Raw genomic sequence first — 23360 nt, forward strand, 5'->3', positions numbered from 1 at the left:
CAGAGCCTCATGAAGTGGGTGAAGCATTATCCTGTGGGAATTACGTGCAGTAATGTGAAAGCTGAAAAGTCAAATTCTGGTCCAAATAGCTTTGCTATGAACCTTGAGGAACTGCACAGGCTTCCAGGGATCTACGCCTCCCAGAGCAGAGCCTGGAGTTTCATATCTAAAATCCCTGAGCTTGTCCACAGCTATTTTCTTTCCTTTCTGTCTACGTCTGGGTGTTTCACAGAGTAGACAGGGTGTTCATAGGGTACCACAACACTGATCTGGCCTGTGGTGATCCAGGTATGAAACCCACGGCTGGGGTGACCTCTGTGTGTGATAAGTCCCCTGCCAGGTCCTGACACTGAGTTATCGTAATGAGCTGGAGCAACATGTGTCTTTTCTCTGTGCCCCAACGTCCCTCACTGCAAACTGGGGCTGCTCACATTCTCCAGAAGGAGGTGGGTTGTGCAAATTAATTAGGACTGATTCATTTTACTTAATATTAAATTAATATTTACCTAATATTAAATTAAACAACTCAGGGAAGAAAAGTTAGGTGGTATGAAGCAGCCAGGAGGTTATAGCTACTCTGAGTCCGGAATTGTTCGCAGACATTTCACGGTCTCCCTTCCTCAGCTATCATCGCTGAAATATATTTTCATTCTTGAAAATCCTGGTTTAGTTTGTATAATCATTTCCTAGCTCAGCCCAAATGAATTGGGTTCATTTATGGAGCTAGCCCTGGCTCACTTGTCAGCTAAAGATGTGCTAACGTGCCCAGTGCCATCCACTGGGTTGGAGACAGGACTTTCCACTTGCTTCCAGCCACAGCAAATTTTAAGTTATAAATCCAAAATCTGAAATCTGGCATTTTCTGGCTCTCCTGGACAACTACCCCTGAACATGGCTGGTGTAAGAGTTCCTGCTTCTGGCAGCAAGAGCACTTATGTACTGAGAAGAGATTGCCTACAAATCATTGGCTTCAAATGGACCACATCTCTGAAAGGAATTTCCAGAGTTTTCTGGGCACTGAGCACAAGGTTATTAGCCATCTGCAAACCCAGACTGATCATGAGCTCACCACCTCACCGGGCTATCTCCTATTGCAACCGCCTAATGTTCAGGCTCAGTTTTTCCCGATTCTGGAGTTGTGCACGTTCCCCCATAGACTAACTCCATTAGTGATAAATCAGGAGGTTCAGGTTTGTAACTCCATTTGTTTTCTTCTGTTCCCAAGTTTGCCAGATTTAAGCCATTATCAATGCTTATCTGTCCTTTCACATGGCTATTAAATATTGAGTAGCCTAAGTTCCCCGGCACTGACTGCTATGCTTAAGCCCAAATAAGAAGGTGCAGTTAACCCTTGTTCTTCCAAAATTTTGGGTGGAACTCTTCCATCGATTCTTTTGCAGTTCATGTATATGCCTCTTTACCAAACCGGGTGAATGCCTTTGCATAAACATGCTAGACACAGATGGTCAGCCTTGGCAAGCCTGATGTATTTTTCGAGGGGAAAAAAAAAAAAGTCTTCTCTTTGTGGCCAGTTTCCTGAATATTCCCAGACATTAACAGAAATGCTTTTGCTAAGTTTTTATTATTTTTAAGCTCCCTCAACTTTTAGGATAAATATGTATTTTTTTTTCTTGGTTCTTCCTAGCTGGCTCACGTTGTAATTGTTTTTCTTCCTGCAACACTTGAGGCTATTTTTCCTGTACTTTTACATTCTATTTTATAAAAATCTTGGATGCTTTCATGTTCTGTGAGCTCCACCATTATTTCTTCCTTGAAGAACAAGCCACAGTTTCCCTTTTCTGGACACTAGAACCCACTGCCAGTGCCAACATTGGCATTGTTCATGCTGAGAAATTAGTCAATACTTAGGATTTTGAGAAATCAGGTACGGTAAGGATGAGACCTGTGAATTTACAGCGACTGCAGCTAAGATTCCATTTCCCAGAATGAGGCAGCAAAAGGTTCTTTTTCACTGTTCAAAATCTCTGTCTAGATAGCAAAAGCATGCTCTCATTTAGAGGGGGTTTTCTCAAGTTCATATAAACAGCATGGGGTTTTTTTCTGTCTCCTTGGCATTCCTGAATACACACCTGCACTTCTAATTACACCCAAGCAAACCTTACCATTGCTGTAGCTAAACTTTTAGCTTAACAAGTAGGGTCTGATAATTTCATATTATATTCTACATAAAATTAATTATTTATATAGAAATTAGTATAATAATATACTATACATTTATATACAATATAGATAATTTTGTACTATAGTCTGTACTGTACAAAGAATTTAATGGATAGTCTTCTGCATTTATCTGAAAATATTGGTACGCTTCCCTAAAAATATTTTAACACTATGACATTGACTGGCATAATTTAGCTGTTAGACCAAATGTCTGAGCCTGAAAGGTCCATACCACTAAAAAATGGAAGTCCTCCTTTCTCCCCCGTCTCTTCCATTCCTTCCTTGCCTTAAGAAGAAACACACTGTGCTTTGCTGCTTCAAAGCTGCCGCTGCAGTTCCATGCTCTGCAGTTACAGTTTCACCCCTCTCGGGTTAGTCTTTAAAACTATTAGCACTTTCATCAACAAAAAGTCAAGACCTTGGACTTTGATGGTAGCCTTTTTGAGACTTTCTTGGCAATTGCACGAGCAAGGAATATGCTTCTGGCTCCCAGTGAAATCTGAGGTTTTCCCCAAATCCTCAGATTCCAGGAGTTGGGATTTTCTCAGAAAAGAAGAACAAAAAGAAACATAAAATATGTCAAAATTTCTTTTTAGGAACGAGCAATTGTGTTTATTGCATGTTTGCTTTGTTGTCTGTGATATGTTTTGAATCCTGAATGTTTGAAGTGCTGAAACACTTGCTTATCTTGGAACATACGGTACCACTGATTTCAATGGGAATGCTGATGCACTCACAAAGTTACGCACATGCTTAGAAATGCTTTGTTGGAACAAAGATAAAGGAAAAAACTTGAGTATAAATTCTGCTGTCTGAAAAAGGCTGCAGAACCATCCACCCCATGACACCCACGTGTCCACTGAAACTAAAACTTTCATTAGCATTTTCCATTTCCAATTCTCTTTTTCCTCTGCCAAATTTCAGGAAAAATTTCCTTCTGCTTTTGTCCCATATTTTTTTTAATTTGTTTTTTTTTTTTGTTTTGTTTTGGTTTGGTTTGGTTTGGTTTTTTGGACAGGGTTAAACTTCAGGAATTTTTATAGGTTGAGCCTTGACTTTAAGAACATCCTTCCCACTTTTTTGTTCTAAGGAAGCTGAAGCAAAAAATGTCCCAGAAATAACGGTCTCCTTCCAACCGGCTGCAGAAAGGTTTGGATTAAGCCCAGTGCCTGATGACAATCATGTTTCCACTAGCTGGTGAGGTTGCTAAATCAAGATTACTGGACATGGCCACCTGGACATCTTTGCAGTTCAGGATCTCAGGAGCTTGCTCATTTTTCTGTCCTGCTTGTGGATGGATTGACTTTGGTTGCCTGTTGAATGTGCAAAGCAGGAATTTGACATTAAGCCAAAGACTGTCCTTCCCTTATACGATGGCTTGCTTGGCCTGCAAATGTTTTTTTCTCCTTTAACTGCAAGCAATCAAAAGGTCTTTTAGTAAATGATAAACTGTTGCTTATAAATTTAACAGCACTGGATACAGCTTGGCAAAAGGGCCACTTGCTTTCATTCTGAACAACAAAAATGATCAGACTGCTGTTTCAGATGCCTATGCCTGGTGAACACCACTCCTGGGGATGATGCACCTCCAGCGCTTCCCATACTATGCCCTGTGTCTTCCTACCTCTGCCCCACGTTGGCCAAAAGGATAGGACAGAGGTCTTACACCTCATCGCGTTTTCTTCAGACAAGGGACTCTGATTTAGCATATTCTGGCAGGATAATGTCCTGGTTTCAGCTGGGACAGAGACACAACGTGTGGCCTCAGGAATTCAGGAAGATAAGCAACAAGAATGAAAATGAATGGAACTTTGCAGGTATGGAGGAAATAGAATGTGTAAACGTCACCTCACAAGTTGGGAGCCAGCCTCTGCACAGCCAGACATCTACTCTGCAGCCACAGAACTGGAGAAGGAAATGAGTTATAGGTGACAAGAAGATTCAGATCTCCTCTGGCTGGCTGCACCTGAGATTATATCACATTAAATCTCAAATGTCAGTGATTTGGGGCATAGCCAGGCTTTTGCCCCTTCACTGAGGGCTCACTGATCTAGCTGAGGGGAAGCTTAAAGAAAGAACAGTTGTGCTACTCACACCCACCAAATGAAACCTGGTGGATCTGAAGAGGAGCCTGATCTTTCACATATTCTGCCACAAGTCTGGATGGTTGCCCTAATGTTAGTACATTGATTGTGCCAAGGAATGTTCCCAGGCACTCGACTCCAACTAAATACTCATAAACTGTTAGAACAAGCCATGGCACAGTTTTAGTTTTGGTCAACTATCACCTTCCCAAACCCTTCCTGAATATTCTCTGCTGCAGGGACCAAATCTGAAGACAATTGGGATGTGGCTACCTTCTTCTGGAGGTAGAAGAGCTTAATAGTGCAAATGCAGATCTTTCTGTACCATGGCATCAGGGCCAGAGAGCAGACCTTGGAGCCTGGTTGTGATGGTCATGGAAGAACTCCTGCCTCCAGGGGATTCAGGCTTGAGTACAGCAAAGAAAACAATAGACCTGGTCATAATATAATATCTATAGTTTAATTAAAGGGTGAGCCTTTCTGCCTGTTCTGTTAATCTGATTGAAGTACGCTGCTGAAATTGGTGGGACTGGGTGCCAGTGCAGGTGTGACTGTGTGATGCAGACACATTGGAACAGGGCACTGGGATGAAGAAAACATCTTTCCTGTCGGTCTCAGGCCAGTACATTTCTGCCAAACATTTCTGTTCACTGCGGGTCATAAAGCTAAACATGATCTGAAAACCTCAATAAACTAGATTAAAATACACTTGTGGATAAAGACAACATGAAAGACCAAAAGGAAGGAACATTCCGCTTGTGAGGAATCATTAAAAACAACAGGACTATTCAGGATGAATTGCTGGGAGATGATAAAAGACTATAAAATGTGAGGGGGAAAGAAACAGTGAAAAGAGATTGACTGTTACTGGTTTCCTCCAGTGCAAGAACAGAGTCAAATTAAATCATCATGTGGCATGTCCAGGACTTCAACAAGATCTGAGACTCCTTGTTGCAAGAATATGTGGATGCCTATAAACAGAAAAACAGATTTATCTACAGCTCTTAAACAAATACATTGCTTCTGGAGATTAACTACAAGAAGCCAAGGCATTATTTGGGGAAGAGCAACGGATACGTGCCCTGTCGATACCTTCCTCCCTCTAGTAACCAGCTGATATCTTAGGCGAGGAGGGTCTCTGGGCTGGCCCAATGTGGCCATTGCTATGGTCAGATACGGACGTGGGGAGAGAAACCTATTCCAGTAACTGACCTGGTAAATGAAATTTCAGTCACTGTGTCTGCCTCCTTCTTCTTGCCACCCCACCAGATGCAAAGCTTCACACTTGGCCATCCTTCGTGCTCCCTGCTCCCTCATTTCCAACCTCATCATCTCTCCAGATAAGTGACTCCATGTGCCAGAAGCAGCTGACCAGAACAATCTTTAATTTCACCCATTACCTACATGTGGGTCCTGGGGCAGAAGAAAGACCTTGGAACTACATCTGCTGATGCTAAATCATCTAGCAGGGTCCTCCCTCAGAGGAGCCCTCCTTATTGCAGCTCAACAAACCCATCGCTGCTGCTGTCCCCATCACAGAGCACTATGAGGACCTTTCCTTGTTAAGTGACCCAGAGCACCAGATGCATTACTCCTAAAAACCTTGCCTGGCATGATGCTATCTCTGCTCTGGAGATGAAGTGATCTGGTGACGGACCACAGCTGAAGCAATCAGGGTTCCCAGAGTCTTCTGAGCTGCTGTCTTGGGGTGACTTCCCAGAGAACCTTGCTCAGCTCCCATTCACTTGAGGTCCTCGACTTCTGCAGAAGGGCCAGACAGCATCTTACCTGCTGAAAAGCACAAGAGACCTCAGCAGGGTCTGAGGTCTGGGAGCAGCAGAACTGGGACCTTCCATGTTTGCTGTTGTCCCAGCCTGGATAAAGTTCATCTTGGCAGCCTAAAGGGGAAGGCTCCCTACTCCATTAGCTCTCCACTGAGCCATCCAGCCTTCCATGCAAGGCTGTTTTATTTGGAAAACGTGACCACTTGTGGCAAACAGTATTTATGATTTAACTTTTTGTTGTTGTTGTTCCGGCTGATGTGAAACTCCTTGGCTTTACAATGCAGGTTTAATAAAGTCTATTAAAAGGGTAAATATAGCAACTCCCTTTTGGAATTTCTTCCTTTTCTTTTCTTTTTTAATTGATTATTTCTTAGAGGTAAAACTTTTAATGCAATGGCAAAATATCAGGAGTAATTAGATTAAGTAGGGGGGGAGCTGTTGATTTTTTTTGAGAGCTATAAACCAGAAATGAAACAAAACTTACTTTATATTTGTAGACAAGTGTGTGTGTGTTTATATATTTCTCTAATACTTGCCAGTTTTGCTCTTTTTTCTTCTTTCAAAGCACTACAAGCAATAACATTGTGGATGATAGAACCCTTTCTGTTTATTCTTGTTTTCTTTCCAATAATGAATAAGCTCGAAGGGCATTATTTTAACTAGGCTCTTGTAATCCTTTAACGGGGCTTGTTGAAAATAAGACCCAGCACTGCCAGACACCATGCAGCAAAAAGCTGCTTAGTGCCAAACTCCTTGGCACTGGAGAAGCTGGGAATTGGCTGGGTTTTCCTCCTGTTCTGTGTCTGAATATTCACCTTCCTGGGTCCCAAAGAGGGTCAGAGTCCAGGCAACACCCAAACCTTGGTCCCTGTCCTCAAAGAGTGACCAGGACAACACTTTGTGTCTCAGTGTAACGCACTGCCTCCAGGGTGGGCTGAGCCTTAAGGGGCTGGAAACTCTCAGTGCTGTAGGGTTGGTATTATTTCATGAAATCATGCAATGATGTGGCAGTCCCAGCTCCTGCTGAAAAGATGAGAAGGTGCCCTAATCCTGACGGTCATGGAGAAACACTTAGAAGCACCAAGTCTAAAAGCTCTGAAATCACAAAGCAACTAAGAGAACCTACAAGTTGATATCAAAGAAGATCTTATGAAGCTTGAAGTCAATCTTGCTACTGTTAGAGGAGAGAAAGAAGGATCCGTCTCCATCTCAGACTCAAGACCTGCGTCTCAGCAGCTCTCTGTTCAGGCTACTGCTCTCCAGCCAGGGGCAGGACATTTTGCCTTTGTTTCAGCTCTCCCACAAAGTGCGTCACAGTCCCTCTTCTGCCCATGCTAACCAGCACTCTCCAAGGGACTCGTGACCCTGAGCCAGGAGTTCTTCCTAACACACCATATGGATGTGGCTCTCCTGTTCGGGCATGTGGATGGAATGGATGAAGTGTCACAGGACTCAGAGCCAGGTGATCCCTTGCCCCCTTAATTTGCTAATATAGCAATAGCCCATATTTTTTACAGTAGAAGTAAAGAGACTCTCCTTTTCCAGACAAATTCAGAAGAAATGGAGCTGCTTCTTATTCTAAGAAACCAGCAGACAGTGCTCCACAGCACTACAGAGGAGCATAAACATGTCCAGTCTCAGCAGGCTTTTCAAAAGGACATGAAAGAATGGCTGTGGGATATGTGGTATGTGAAGGAATAAGTGAACTACTTTGTCTATTTCTGAACTTTCCTATCAAAAAGGTGCCTGGAAGCAAGACACAGTGTGTCCCTGCTCCAGACATCCTCCTTCCTTTTTCTGGTTCTTCACCCTGTCCAGTCCTCCTGTCTTTCTGACAGAGCCTCCTACCCTTCGCTACCTCAGACTAGCCTTGGCTGACCCCATGATAGGGTTTGTCTTTGTCAAGGCTGCCGTATCTCACACTACTTACAGCCCAGGTCTTCAGCAGAGTTCACCCTGCAGAGCTAACGCTGCCCAGACTCTGCTGCTTACCCTCCTTTACTCAAGCTATCTGTCTATTACTCTTTTAATTTTACCAACAAAGTGCACTGCATCAGGAGATGTTCCTCAGCAGGTTGTGTGTAGAAAAGGAGGCAAACACTGGTCCTGAAAACGGAGTCCTCCAGCTCCTTTCTGCCAGGCTGGTATCACGCAGTGTGGCAGTGGCTTCTTGGCTGATTGAGGACCTTCTCCTGAGAACAGCCCATCATACCACAAGCGATGAGATTTCAAGAACAGACTATGGCCACAGAAAACCCAGCTAGCCAGAAACACAGGGAAATAAGAACAACTGAGTTTCGAGATCCCCTTCCCACCTGACATCACTTCAAGGAGCCCCGAAGTGCACCATTGCAAAGCCTTTTGCACTTTTCCTGGCTCTGTGCAAGGGGCAGAGCCAGCACAGCACAGAGGACCTGCACCTTGATTCTAGAGGTTTCTGTCCCCTGAAGGACAGCTGGACTGCTGCTGCCTCGCCTTTCCACGCTGCGCACCACTGCCCGCGCTGCACCAGTGACCAGTCCCTGTCCCAAGGGAAGGAGGGACACGGAGCCAGGGGGAAGCACTTGCCTGTGGAGTGGAAAGGTTAATCTGATGAGGAGGACAGAGCAAATAATTGCCAGGGTGAAGACATGGCACTTCACCTCAGCCTGCTTGTGTGCACAAGGCAGGTCCTCCGGCACAGAGATCCTGCTGGCTTTCCATCACCGGTCACTGCAGCCCAGGGGAGAGGCTTGAAAGCTCCCTTTGGGCTGGGAAGGGAGAGGGGAAATGGGTGTAAAGCACTCAGAGCAGCACAGCGCTTGTCTATTGACCCTGGAAAGCCAGGTGAAGGTTTCTCTTCCAGGGGTGACAGGCTTTCTACAACTTCTTGCCCTTTTGCTAGGGGTAGTGTTTCTCTCTGTAGCTGCCCTCAGTCCCATTGTCGCCCCTCCTGCTTAGAGTCACAAAACACATGGCACAACAAAATGTGCAAGGTGGGCTAAAGGAGTGCCTTCCCCACTCTGCCCCAAAAGATACCTCCCTGCATCCACTCGGGATTTTCACCTCCAGTCTGCATATCTCACCCTCCCTGGGAGTTTCAGACCCCTGGGGCTTGGCCTCGGTCACACCTCAGGCAGCAGAAGAGATCCTGTGGCTCCCTTGGTATGAACACTGTCTTCTATACGGTGACCAGGTCAGCCAGCACAGCTCACACTAACCTTCTCCAAGGACTGGTGAAATTTCAGTAATTTAAAAATAAATAAATAAATAAATAAAGGGGGGGGGGGGGGGGGGGGCGGAGCTGTATTTTATAATGAAAAGGGTGAAGTAAGTATCATAACAGTGCAAACACTGGGAAGGAAGAACAACTTTTACAATTTTGCTGTCATTCCTTCTGAACTTTGGAGTTCACCAAGTAGAAGTTTTAGCTGTACCAAAAAAGATTGCTACCAAAATCAGGGTCAAACCAATCAAATTATGATCACCCCAGCTGATACTTTCTGGAAATTGGTAGAAGTGACCCAGTTAAGCAAAACTTTTAAAGAAGGGTTAAAAACATCCACACAATGGACTTGCACTGGATTGCCTAGAATATTTTTCCAAATTGCAGTAACTTCTCCAGTGTAGACTTGCCCCTGCTCACCAGCTCTAATGGTAGCTAGCTGATCTGCTTCCTATGATCATGGGGGTTCATCACCTCCAACATTTTGAACTTAAGCAAAAAGTCAGAATTTGCCTTTCCCTTGCACTGCCCTGGTCACAGCCCTGGGTACAGTCCTGGCTGGGGAGCTGAGACCTCCTTCTGAACCTCTAAAGCCACAGGAAAAGCATCCCTGAGAGCCAGATGAAGTTCTCAGTTAATCACATCACACAAGTATAATGAGGACTGTTGAAAAAGCCTTTGCAAAACTGAGATAAGCTCCCCTCCTTGCTCCTTTTTTGCCAGTGAGTTCATCAGAGTGCTTACATTTTCCATTCACCTCTGAAGAGCCTAGTAGGAAAAATGACAAACTGGAGGAGCTACTTGCATGCACCTGGGAAAAATAAACAGGGCCTGGAGATAAGAGAAAGTGGGAGAACAGAGAGATAAGGAAAAGAACCAAACACTCCTCCCTTCTCTTTTCTACATCCCCATTTCCTCCCAGGAGCAGCAGGGTTCACAACACTCCGCTCCCCAGCCTGCACTTCACATGCAGGGTGCCAGGCATTACCTTCACAACTGACCTCTGTTATTCATGTCAGAAAAATGAGGTTTTCTGTGTCTTCTGAAGACACCAGCCCTCATAGCCTGAACGCACATGTTCTTATTTAATACCAAAGTTGAAGAGTTCCAGGTCTGTAGGTTCCTTGGGTAGGAGATGCCACAGGAATTTTGAGCATCAAGAACAGCTGACAAATACCAAGCCACAGAAAACAAATGAGCTGGAAGTCAGCCCTGGGCCCCACTGCTGAGCTGGAGGGCAAGGGTGCAAAGGGGTGAGTGGGCATCCCTACAAAGAGATGGGCATGTGTTACAACAGGTTGCAAAGGTCCTAGTGCTCCTGGCTTACACAGCTGGGCTTAGAGGTCCAAGGGTCTGTCCCCAGCAGCATACTGCCTTTGTCTGTTCCACATGTCAGCCCTGACCGAGGGCAGCCCTGTCCCTGTGCTGTGTTAAATAATTCTTCTGTTTTACCCTGGTGTGAAGAGGTTTCTGTGAAAGGTTTTATAAATGCTTCTGGAAAGAAACACCCTACAAATCCCAGGATCTCCTGCACTACTTTTAAAACAGCGCCACCCCTAAAGAAACCCTCTAAGGAAAAAAGGCATTTTAGGTACAGAAGAAGATTCAGCCTCCACCTGTTGCCTGAGATGGTGTTGGAAGGGCTGGGATCCAGCTCACGGAATACAATATGTAAATGTAGATGCCTCCATGTGGGTATCAGCGACTGCTGGGTGTCTCAGCTGCCAGCCCAGACAAGGTAGACATCCATGGTACAATTCAGCTAGGAACGTATAGGTATGCAGAGCCATTGGAGGTGCCCTCAGATACCAAGCTTGTCTCCAGCTCCTATTTCAGAGGAACACAGAGATGTGCTACCTCATCTTCTCTACCCCATCAGGGAACCTGATGAAATCAGTCTCTAAGGCAGAATTGGACCAAGAGGTGAACGATGTCCGTCCCTCTTACTATAGACTGGACTTCTGGAGGTCTCAGTGATGGGTAAGAGTTGGCAGGGAGATGACTCAGGCACTTCTATACCTCCAGAAATGTTCCATCTGGTTGATTCCAAGCCAGAGCAATGAGGTGGATTGGCTCCTCCATCATCCAAATCTGCTCTCCCGCCCCTGCTTGAAAATCATGACCTTTGGGACCAGAAAGCACAATGACAGCAAAATTGGCAAGTCCAGCTGTCTACAGAAGGGAGTGAACTTGGCATCACTGCATGTCTGGAAATAGAGCTGTTTATACAGGGGGAGGGGAGAGGAGAGCTGCAATCTATAAGGTCTAAAATCGATCACTCACATCAACACAGCGTGATACAGAATAATGAGGGTCCTACTAACAACAGAGGTGACATAAATAAAACCATGCTAGCTGCTTCACTTCAGAACAGAGTATTTTCCCCTAGGAGAGAGCTTATAGTTACAGGAATTACCAAAAAGCATCCTCACTTCTGTACAAGTGTGATTTAGTCCAGTTACTAAATATATACTGGTATAAATCTGTCAGAATTAGACAAGAACAAAAGGAATGATGGCCTTATGATTAAAATGCTGGAGGGCGAATATGATGATTAGGAAATTTTGCTCTGCTACAGATATTTTTTTTTTCTAAATATTGGACTACTCATATCACTTCCTATTAATACTGCCTCATTGCAGATCATGCAGATATACATACACACACAAGACTTCCCTTTTTCCTCCCCATTTATAAAATGAGCTTACTGGCTTTACTTTATTTATGTAGGTTGCTTTTTCTGTGGGGCAAGGAATACCTTTACAAGCCAAATATCCCAATCCTGTTGTATGCTGGCTGGTGATTCTGTTCTCCTTTTCAGAAAACTGAAATTAAAAAAGGATGTTTTCATGGCCTAATACCTTTGCTGTAGCCTAAAGGAGTTCCTTCACGTAACTGGTAGTACAGCCATGGGGCTAAAGTTGCAGAAGATTTTGAAGAGCTCTAAGGACCACAAAATAGCTGCTCAGCCAATGTGGTATAGATCAGCTCAGTTGTTTGAACACCGATGCCTACTTGAGGTGTCCTGGGATGTTCCACTGGCTCTCCTGCTGCCTCTAGACAGGAGCATGGCTCTGCCAGTGCTCAGACACGCCTTGGTGCTTCAGGTAGCCCTGTACATCTGTACTTGGACAACTGGACCACGTCTTGGACTCTACTCACGGTACTGAGGCTCAGCGTGGTTACTCATGCCAAGCACCTAGGGCTCTTGTGACACCCTGGGGTACCTGGGAGATCGACACAGGACAGGCAGATGAGAGACGGGACCTATGGGAGACTGCTGTGACCTCCTGAAACAGCCCCGGATCCTGATCAATTGAGCTGGATCGAGCCCTGGGTGTGCAACCCTAACCAGGCCAAAGAGAGATTGCCAGCATGAAGCCTCTTACAGCTGGGTGTTTTAAATATTTGCTTTGGCTGTGGAAAACTCCTTTGCCTAATCTAAATTCCTGTTATTTTGCTACCAAGGAACACATCTTATCTGTTGAGTGTGGGTTCTCCCTTATAAAAATTATTACACTTTGTGTCATGGTTAAACATCCACTGGGACAGAGAAAAAAAGTTCAACTCATTCAAGAAAGGAAGAGTTGAAGCACGTCCTGGGGTAGATGCTCTGCAGCATGAACTTCTACCTCGGGTAGACCCTCTGCTGTGCCTTGGAAGATGTACAAGCTGACATCAGCTTGACGATTTCAGGTACAGATAAGGTAGTTTAGGTTTTGTTTTTGCAGACACTGTGTAAGTTTCTTCCTGTCTCTAGCCCCTCAGTCAAAACATTTAATTTTGCAAATGTTCAAGTAATGTTTGGGGGTGGGGGTGGGTGTTCCAAGGCTTGTTCATTTTTTTTCCTTTCATTTATTATTTTTTCACTTCACACCAAAAAGAACTGTTGGTTTTGACCCAAGCTGATGTCATGATATGTTCTGAGTTGGACAAAATCGTAACCTGGGAAATAGAGGGGGGGGTCAAAAAAAGGGCAGATAAAGCACTCTAAGAAAACCAATGCAAGACCACATCTGTGCATGCAGGGCTGCTCCCAGCACACTGGGTCTCAGCTCAGGACCTATGGGAAATCTATTACCGACATGGAATAATGTGGGCATGTGTTGTTAGAGGCTACAGTAAGGCATCGCTGCGGTGACCAAAACCAGAGCAAAACCACGTTACGTCTCACAGTGTGTGTTATTTGCTCAGAAAACATTTTAACCCATAGAAGAGTAATGAAGGGATGCAGCATCTGACCATTGGCTTTCAAATTCTGCTTTACCAGGGCCACAATGGAGAAGGTAGTGGGAACAACTGTAATCATTCAAGGGGGTTTTGTTTGAATCAGCAGCTTTGGTATGTATTAAGTACCAAGAACTGCTGTGTTTAAGCAGTGGCCTGGTTCTACTTGCTCCAGTGAATTTTCTCAGGCATGTCTGTCCCTTGTTTCCCTCTCCTGCCTTCCACCTCTCCCCTGCCACGGAGACATAAATGCAGCTTTACTGCATCTAGCACAGTACACAATCAGAACAGGGTCTTAATAACAAACAGGCACCGAGGAATTAATGTTCCGCTCTGCAGATGTATCCCTGAGAAGTTGGCACGGCTGCTGCAGTCTGGAGGAGCACTGACTAGTGAAGAAGCACATTTTTTTCCTCTGCTAATAAGACCCCAAGCCACAATTGAGCAATGAAGCAATTATGTTCTTTAAGATGAAATTCTGACTCATGCAAAGGACTCTTAAAAAATCACTTCTTTTTTTTGCCCCCCTTCCCGTGCTTTGCCAAAAATCCCATGGTGACCTTCTTTATTCTTTCCTGTTCACAGTTAAGTGGAATGACAGCTCAAGGTCAAAACCAGAAAACAATGTGATTAAAAGCTATGTTGAACAAAGTGGTAAGTTTCTAAAGACCAGAGATGAAGTAATGGAAGGGCATTTCTTTGTCAAATATGAGACCATGGCTGATCTCTAGTATCAGTGTAACAGAGGAGGGGCACACACCAAAGAAAGAAAAAAAAAAAAAACAAACAAAAAAGAAGTCCAAACTTTTCATCTTTGTCTTAGCAACCTTAACAGATCAGGAGATATGAAGCTGGATCACAGTTCTGGCTTTGACCAGTGCTAAACTTTAATGACATTGGATTTGGTGCTGAACTTTGAATCTCTGCCTTTAAAATGTTTTAAAACTTTGGTGTACAGCCTGGGGGACTTGCAACTTGCCAGATCAGGTCAGAGTAGCACTTCAGCTAACAAAGGAATTACATACACGTCATCATATCCCATCATGATTTCAGATTGTGCTGAGCCAAATGAGGGATGGCAAAGAACTGTGCTAGCTTTAACCTGGGCAAAAAGGGGGGGATGGTCACCACAAGGTAATTACAGAGGCACAGCGAGAATTCTGGGAGAAAATCACACTAAAGGGAGGTTAAAATATGAGAGAAAGTAGACAGAAGCTGCTGTGGAAGCTTGCAAAGAACTTTGTGGTTGGCTTTCAGTATGCATGTAGGTCCATGCTATCCCAGGTATCTTCTCCTGACTCTACCTAGCAGCCCATATACGAGCCACGGTGGCATTAGCCACTCTTCCACCAAGACAGGCACTCTCAGGGAATCAAGCAGCTCCTCATACAAAGCAAAGAAGAATTGTTGAGAAGGAACAACTTGCTGTGTAGTCCGAAGCCCAGCAACTATTTTTGTCCTCCTGGAGTCATGGCAGGGGCTGTGCAGCCCAGTCACAGAACGGCACTAGACACGGCGTGGCCAGCAGGGCCGGGGCAGTGCCCGTCCCCCTGCACTGGGCACTGGGGGGGGCCACCCCTCGGATGCTGGGCTCAGTTTGGGCCCCTCAGCACCAGCCAGACCCTGAGGGGCTGGAGCGTGTCCAGAGCCGGGCAGGGGGCTGGGGAAGGGGCTGGGGCACCAGCCTGGGGGGGGCTCAGGGGGGAGCTGGGGGTTCAGCCTGGAGAGAAGGGGGCTCAGGGGGGACCTGCTCGCTCCCTGCAGCTGCCTGACAGGGGGGTGCAGCGAGGGGGGGTCGGTCTCTGCTCCCAGGAACAAGTGACAGGACAAGGGGAAACGGCCTCACCTTGCCCCAGGGCAGGTTTAGATTGGGGGCTGGGGAACATCTTCCCTGAAAGGCTGGTCAGGCACTGGGACAGGCTGCCCACGGAGGTGGTGGGGTCACCGTCCCTGGGGGTGTTTAAAAGATGCGTAGAAGTGGCACTTAGGGACATGGTTTAGTGGTGGGCTTGGCAGTGCTGGGTTAATAGTTGGAATTGATCATCTTAAAGGTCTTTTCCAACCTTAATGATTATATGATTCTGTTTAATGCTCACTTACATTTAATTTGTCCATCATTTTCTCTTAGAAGGTTCAGGCAAGAGTTAAGCTCTGGAAATCTGAAGGCTGATTTTGAGATGGATAACGTACCAGACAAGACCTGTCAACGCTCTGCAGCAGAGTTTGATCAGGCAGTGCCAAACAGGAGCGTGAGCAGACAGCTTCTCTTGGTGCCCACAAGGCAGCAAGGAGCCAGAAATAAACTGAAACTAGGGCATCCACAGACTGACAGAACACCAGGGAGGAAGGGATCTTGTCCTGGCAATGCCAGAATGTCACAACACCCCAAAAATCAACTAATAATCTCATACATGGCTTGATGACCTAGAGAAGTCTCATATTGGAGAGTCAGAAGAAATTCAGGTAGGTGAGCAAAAGCCTGAGAACACCAGCAAAATGACGTCACTAACAGAATGGAAATAACTTCTGCCCCAGTGAGGTGGTGCAAACAGGGAGGGGAAGACTGGGCTGAAGCTCAGCCCACCGAAATTGTCCAACACTGAACAGACCACAGGAGACTGAAGGGCGAGAGCAGAGCCCTCTGACGGGATACAAACCCATGCTCTCTGGGGCCACCAAAGACCTGCATGATAAACAGGAATGGTGAAAGGGGCACCACAGGTTATACTCACGATTTCTGAGCTGGAATGGGATGAATTTATGGAAAGGTTTGTACAAAATGACAGCACAGCATGGAGTTGGGACACATGAAGAAAACCATTCTGGTCTATGATCCTAAGGAACACTACGATACGTATGTCAGGACCCTTTTCAGGTGGACCCAGTTTAGTAGTGTTCATGGGGTTGTCTCCTTAGGACATCGTATCCGACTTTTTTTCAAAATTACTTCAGGTTTAGGAAGTTCCTAGTAATTAGCTATCCATGCAGTAAAGCCGCTGTTAATAACTGGGGTTCCAGTGGGTGAGACTTAAGAAGTATATCAGAGTTATATAGGACCAATAAAATTCTTACACGCAGCAAATGACTACTTTGCAGCTTTTAACATCTTCCGCAGTCTAGCCAAGGTTCTTTTACTTTCCTAGTGTTTATTTTTTCTATCACCATTTTGAGGCTGCCAGAAAATAATGAAAAAAAAAAAATTAAAAAGACACAGAAAAAGAAAAGAAGCAGAAGAAACATTAATGGAAGGAAAACTACTAAAAATATTAGCAGGTGTTTACAATCAAACAGGGCCTGAACCTCCCAAGTTGCTTCTGCAAATTGCTTGACATTTTTTATGGGGCAGTTTTGTGGGGTACATGGCTTCGAAGTGATGGAGTTGTATGACTAGGATGGTTTTGGCTCAGAAGCTTTTTTGAAATGTATCCTCTTTGTTGGACTGGGTGTTTTCATTGTCTGCAAACAGTATATTTGGCCACGTGCTGTGTTCAGTGGGAAGATTTACTTTTGTTGAGCAATAAAAGCCTGTTCCCTATAACAAAGCCTCTCTGATTTCAAGAGCAACGACCATGAGCTGCTCCTGAGAAACAGGACAATTTGTCATCAACCAAAAGAATGCATGGGATTCCAGTGCAGAGCTACATATGGATTTAGGGCATAGTCAGAGGACCGCTTGCAAACCTAGCTGTACCAGTTTTAAAAGCTGGTTCACCTAGCTGTGCACGACACCCTTCCAGGGAAAGCTGCTGTTGCAAACCACCACGCCTGAGAGCCTGAACGAACTGCGGTAACTTTGCACCAAAGCAGATTGAAGAGCACTGGGTTGCTCTGCTCCCTATACCTGTCTGGTTTCAAGCTGCTCTGGCTCGAGTCACACGAGCATGTTCAGTGAGTTGTGATGCCCAAGGAACACGCGTCAGTGCGATGTGATCCCTAAGGTCGGCACACCTGTGCCCGGAGCGGGATGCAGAGCCCTGACTCAGGCACTCACCATTTCTAGGAGGTGCCTGAGCAGAGTACCTCCTCAAGTAACACCCCACGAGATGCCGAGTGGTGGGAGCTGTTTGGAAATTGCAACATTTTGACTCTTCTTCCCCACCCACCCCCCACCCCCCCACCCCCCAATCTGAGAAAGAAAATACAAAACATCTATTGAAAACCGTGGAAAAAACATTCTGAGAAAACCTTTAGCTCCTGAATGGCAAACTGATTAAAAAAACAAAAGTAGAAGTTTTTGAAACAGAAAAATACTGTTGTTTCTGGCTTACTGAAAACAAGACTTGCTTCATAATATCTAATCAAAGAAACCTTTTCTCATCCAATTCAGACTTTAGCTGAAAGTGTCATTACCTGACAGTTTTAAGTCAAGAACAGTTCAAAAATATATCTTTCTTTCCATTTTCCCCAATAGAAAATACTTCTAAAAGAAACATCAAAATTGCTCTTTTCCAAAGAATATTGGTATTTTGAAGAAAATATACTTTACAGTGGGAGCATTTTTCTTTAGATAAACATTGACCAGTCCTGCTGGCTGAGACCAAGTTGTTCTGACTACCATGTTACTTACACCTCTCGCACCAGATGCACTGCAATTCTTGCTGAGCAGTTACAGCAATTTCTTGTTGCCTAAATTCCTTTAAGTAGTTCAGTGCTAAATGCAGCAGCAAGTCTAAGAAAGAGGCTGTGACTATTGTGAACCTTCCCCCTTGTTCTTCTCCCTTGTAAGCCATATACAGCTCAAGGTGATCACTGCTGCAACATGACGGATTCTGATCAGGCTGTGTTTGGTGCTGTACACATCTTTGTTGTGAAAAATGTGCTGTCATCTTGCTGATAAAATGTCTCTCTTTACTTTTCTTAACCATGACTTCATTTACAATGTAGAAGTGTGAAATTCTAATGTGCTTATTAACTGTGGCATGAATTTGCAGATCCCAGCTGAGGTATATCAGGTGTGACTCTAGGTCTGGGAATCTCATTTTTGCCAGAGGGCAATGAGGGACAGAAACAGTCTCTAAGAATCCTACTTGTTTGCACCCAAGACGTTGTCCCCAGGGACCAAGGATGGATGAGGAGTACAGCCACCCAGAAGTGCCTGCCAGCCTAGTGTCTGGAGCGATAGGAGACAAAGAGAGGGAGGGAGGAAAGAACAGATCATCTGCAGAAAAAGGAGAAGAAAGGACATCCAGCAGTTTTTCATATGTTCTTAAAACCATGAAATATTGGGGTGACTTGGTCTGTTCAGTTGCTTTCCATTACATCTCTTCATTACCAACTTCATCTTGGTCCTTCAAGTCTGCACCGGCAGGAGTGATGCTCTCAGTATATAAACACCCAAAATGAGGTAACTGACTTTATTTTCTCTCTCTCTCTCTTTTTTTTTTTTTTTAATGTTTCATACAAGGATGCCTTCAATATGGTACTGCCATGAAGTCATTACCCTGGGCATCAGCTAAGCACTTGCTGACCCAACTACACCCAATTATCACATCAAAATAAGGAGAATTCCTCCTGAATGGAGACTGCTACTTCCCAAAACACACGTTGTGGGGGAGATTGAAGGGCTGCCCATCGTGGGCTGTGCACATCTACGCTTTGCTTCAGAGCAGGAAAAACAAGTCATGCAGCTGGAACAAAACAAAACAGTGAGGGCATGAATAAAGCAAGTGAGATTCTTCAGTCTTCATGCTGTTGGCCTGTAGCACTGCGCTCTCTCTGCTGGCAACGCAGCCACTATATTGGCTGTGTCCTTGGAGCATCCCAAGGCACCGGAGTTAAATCCAAGGACACGCTGACTTACAAGGATTTCCCAACATCACAGGTACACACGGCATCACTGGTTAGCCAGGGCCAGAGCCCTCTACTAAACTGAACTGGAGCTTCTACATTACCCTAATCCAGGAGTTACTTATTCGTGAATTATAAAAAAATATAAGAGGGTACAAGATACTTCAGGCTGGGATTTGGCATAGATAACTAAGTGCACTGTGCCTCTGTGCACAGCAGGCACTCTCCCATGCTGTGAGAATGAGCTGTGGAAAAAGCTTCTCAGTCCTACGGTGATTCCCAGGAGAGCAGTTGGAAGGTCCTGAACTAACGGAAGGTACAGCTCAGAGACACTCCTTATGCTCAGTGCTGTCCACGTACAGCAGACAGATCTGACGTTAAATAGCTTACAATTCTGTTCAGTCACACCATTTGGTGGAATATTACGCTTTGCCTTTCCTGACTCTTTTTCCTCCAGAATTCCCCTTGTGGGAACTTCCTAGAAATTCAGATTATTCTAGTACTGCAGAAGGAAATCCTTTCTGATGCTGCCCACGGCACCATCATGAGAATGGCTTCAGATGGACTGGGTTGTTATCCTGCCCAAAGCACTCTCAAGAACAAGAATTCCAGTCTAAATCCATGTCATAATCCTGCAAGCCCTTCATCGGTGGAGAACTCCAAGACTTGTGTTGAAGTCTGTATACGGCTAACGGTCCCAGACGTGCGTTCAGCTCCTAGTGCAGACTGCCTGGCCCACTTCACCTGGCCTTCAACTGCCTAGGCGAGCCACCTAGGCTCCTTCACAACTTACAGAGAGAGGGCGATCCCCAGCGCAATTCATTCCATCCCACTACAGAATCTAAAGGTAGGGATCAGTTGCCAAGTAGCTTAGATCCTTGGCTTACTCCCAGATTTTGGTCCCCTAATTGACCACTTTGCATGGGTGTTAGCTCATCCCCAAGCCATCCTGGGGGAAGAACCAGCTTAGTCCTTTTGAGATGAAACCAGAGTGCTTGCTGGGAATATTTGTCTGCAGGGATTCCTCCTCGGAATTAATTTGGATAAGATTGCACCATGTTTGCCTTCCTTCAGCTCACACTGTCATCCAGTGCTGCCCTGACCTGTCTTATTTCCTCAAGGACCTTTGCCCCATGAGGTCCCTCAGCCGTGAGGCACACAACACTTACCTTGGGCGGTGTATTAAGCCATCACTGGCAGGGGCCCTCGGCACCTCATCTGGGAGAATGGATCTATCCATCTGGTTTCCCAGGGGAGTGATGGGAAGGCATCTGGAGGATTAGCAGGACTCAAACGGTCTGGTTTGTGTCCTCACCACAATATGGGCAGCTCCCAGCCTGTCTGAAAGCAACCCCCATGTTTTTCTGTTCTGCCTGCAGGGTGGGCCAGCTCCCTGCAGCGGAGAAATAGTCAATGCAAAAGAGAGCAGGTTTTGTGTTTGTGGGCAAGAAACTGAAAAGCTCAGGAAACCTCTGCAGAGAGAAAGTGCTCACAGCCAAGCTGGCTTCATCTCTGGGTCTGAGCTACTGCCTGTCCTCATGCATCCCTGGCCACCTCATTTAATCTCACTGCTCTTGATTGTTGAAGGTGTCTAAACCACTCCGTAAAAACCTAATCTGGATTGATTTCCATGAGGATTACCAGTCTGATGTGAAGCTGGGTAACTAAATGCTGGTCTTTTTATGATACTTTGCCCCAGTTTCCCATTGCAAAGGGAGGAAGATGACATCTTCCAGTGCTGGTGATGTCTAGTGAGGAAGATGATGTCCTGTGCTTATGATGTCTACTCAGGCTGCACTTGCTCTGAGACAGTGATTGTCTCTCATCAGATAGATCCCACGTCAACAGGACTGAAGAAAGCAAATGGGAATCAGTCTGCTCTGTGTTACAGGGACTTCTTCCACCCTGAGGAAGGCTCTGCTTGAGGACAAACTCCTCCCCCACCAACCTACTGCCAGAGCCCCCCTCTTGTTACTGGGCTGATGGGCTCCTGCTTTGACACCCAGCACAGAGCAATCCCTGTTACATCCCTGGGCATACCGCTGATGGGACCACAGGGTGGATATCACTGGTGGGATCCATCTCACTCAGCTTCAGCTGTCTCCAGATGACGTGTCCAGCCTCATTAACAGCACAGACCTTCCCTGAAACACATACAGAGATGCTCACTCTCCCAGGGGACAAATCATGCTATATGCCTTTGAAACATCTTCTGAGATGAGATGAATCAACCTCTTGCATTGCTCTTCACTGGTGGCCGATGTTAAACTTTGTAGACGGCCAACACAGAGCAGGTGAACCCCACACCAGGTTGAGCCATCTGCTCTGACACATGTAGAAGCTACACAAGGGAGCCCTAGAGTCCCCATGTCCAGCTGGTTTTGAAGGGTTCATTGATGGCCAAAAGGCAATTCAGTGTCCCAGCTGGAGTAATGCAGAAGTAAGGTCCACAGCTACTTGGTCTCCTCAGGGAACACTCCAGTTCAGGTCCTGATGTAGGGGAGCTGCCCTGCCCTCTGTAACAACCTGTCTTTGACCACAGCTTATAAAGGGAGCCTAGAGAGTCCTGAATTCAGGACACATGTATCTCCTTCCTCTGCTTAGCTTCCACAGGTCCTCTCCAAAGCCTTTCCATAACCTCTGAGACGGGTAAGCACTTCTCAGGGTGAGTCAAGCTTGCAAAATGCAACCCAAAGGGAGAGGAAACAGATTGGAGCTGGGAGCCAGCGTGCTGTAACCCAGAGTGTAAAGTCCTACGGCCGCACCCAGTGCCAGCCATTCTCCATATCCTTAGGGCTGCATGTTTTTCCACATACTGTTCAATTTATTATTTGCCAGTTCCAAGTATAGCAAATTCACAGAGTGAGAAAAATCTCATTTTGAGTTGGTTTTGGCTTCTGCCTTGCAGTTGGACTCATTTGGAACAAGGTCTTTGTACTTTATTACAGCAAATGCCCACAGGTTATTATTTCGGAGAGCCATTAGGGAAAGGAGTCCAAGTAGAGGGGGGCAGTGAGCTGAAGGGAGGCCAGGAGAAAAGGCGCAAAGCTTCTGAAATGCATAATTTTTCACCTTGCCATAAAAGCAAATGGCAGAGAGAACCTGAGCTAATAAACACCCATTGAGAACAGGGTGATTTCCCCCCCCCCTTCTCTTTGGCTTTGACCACTGGGGTTTTTTCACCTCTTTTTAAACACATGTAAATCATGGGGGGAAAAAAAAATCTATTCAAACTTACAAAGAAATACCTTGGGCCAAATTACTTAAAAAAAAAAGGTGGAAAAAAAAAAAAAAAGATTGGTGAAAGTTGTGTATGGATATGGCCAGATCAGATCGATAGGTAGATTGGTAGGGCTGGAAGTATGGGCCTGGATTTCAGATGTCCTCTTGTGCAAGGTGCTGCACAGGCACTGCTCTGCCTACTTACGGAGATGCCCATATAAAAAGCAGATCAGAAACAATATCAAGATATTGGTTAAATCAATGTGACAGTTTTTCTTTCTGTTTGTGTGATTGTTTTTCTCTGAGTATAATGTGCCTGTAACCTTTCTTTGACCATTTTTCTCTATGTTAGAATTAGGAGTCAAGAACATGGTACATGCCAGTGAATTATTTCTTGATGATTTTGTAATGCTGTTATACACAATTCTATCAAACATAGCTTTGTCAAAACACAAAAATTTTGTTAGTTATGCCTAAATTAAACAGAAGGTGGGATTGATCTTCAAAGTCAGAAATAATTACCTGTGCCTCCGTATAGTCAATGGTGAGAAATAACTCTATCATAGTGTAAGCCCTAGAAGAATACCTTTGATTCAAAGATCTAATCTTACATTAACAAAAGAAACAAACAAAAAGGTCCAAAATAAAATTAAGTGAGAAGGATACCATTCTCCTTAGGCATGTTCAGCTCTTTACATTCTGGAGAATACTCAGAAATGGGACACCTCATCCACTGTTCTGTCAGGTCTCCACCCAAAAATCAAATGGAGATTTGAGGTGGCATAATCAACCATTTTATTTGGACAAAAATATTTCAGATGATAAAGTATGAAGCTTTTGTGGATGACTATACTTTACAGTTAGAAGGGT

This window comes from Falco naumanni, chromosome 4 (assembly GCF_017639655.2).
Source record: "Falco naumanni isolate bFalNau1 chromosome 4, bFalNau1.pat, whole genome shotgun sequence".
NCBI lineage: Eukaryota > Metazoa > Chordata > Aves > Falconiformes > Falconidae > Falco > Falco naumanni.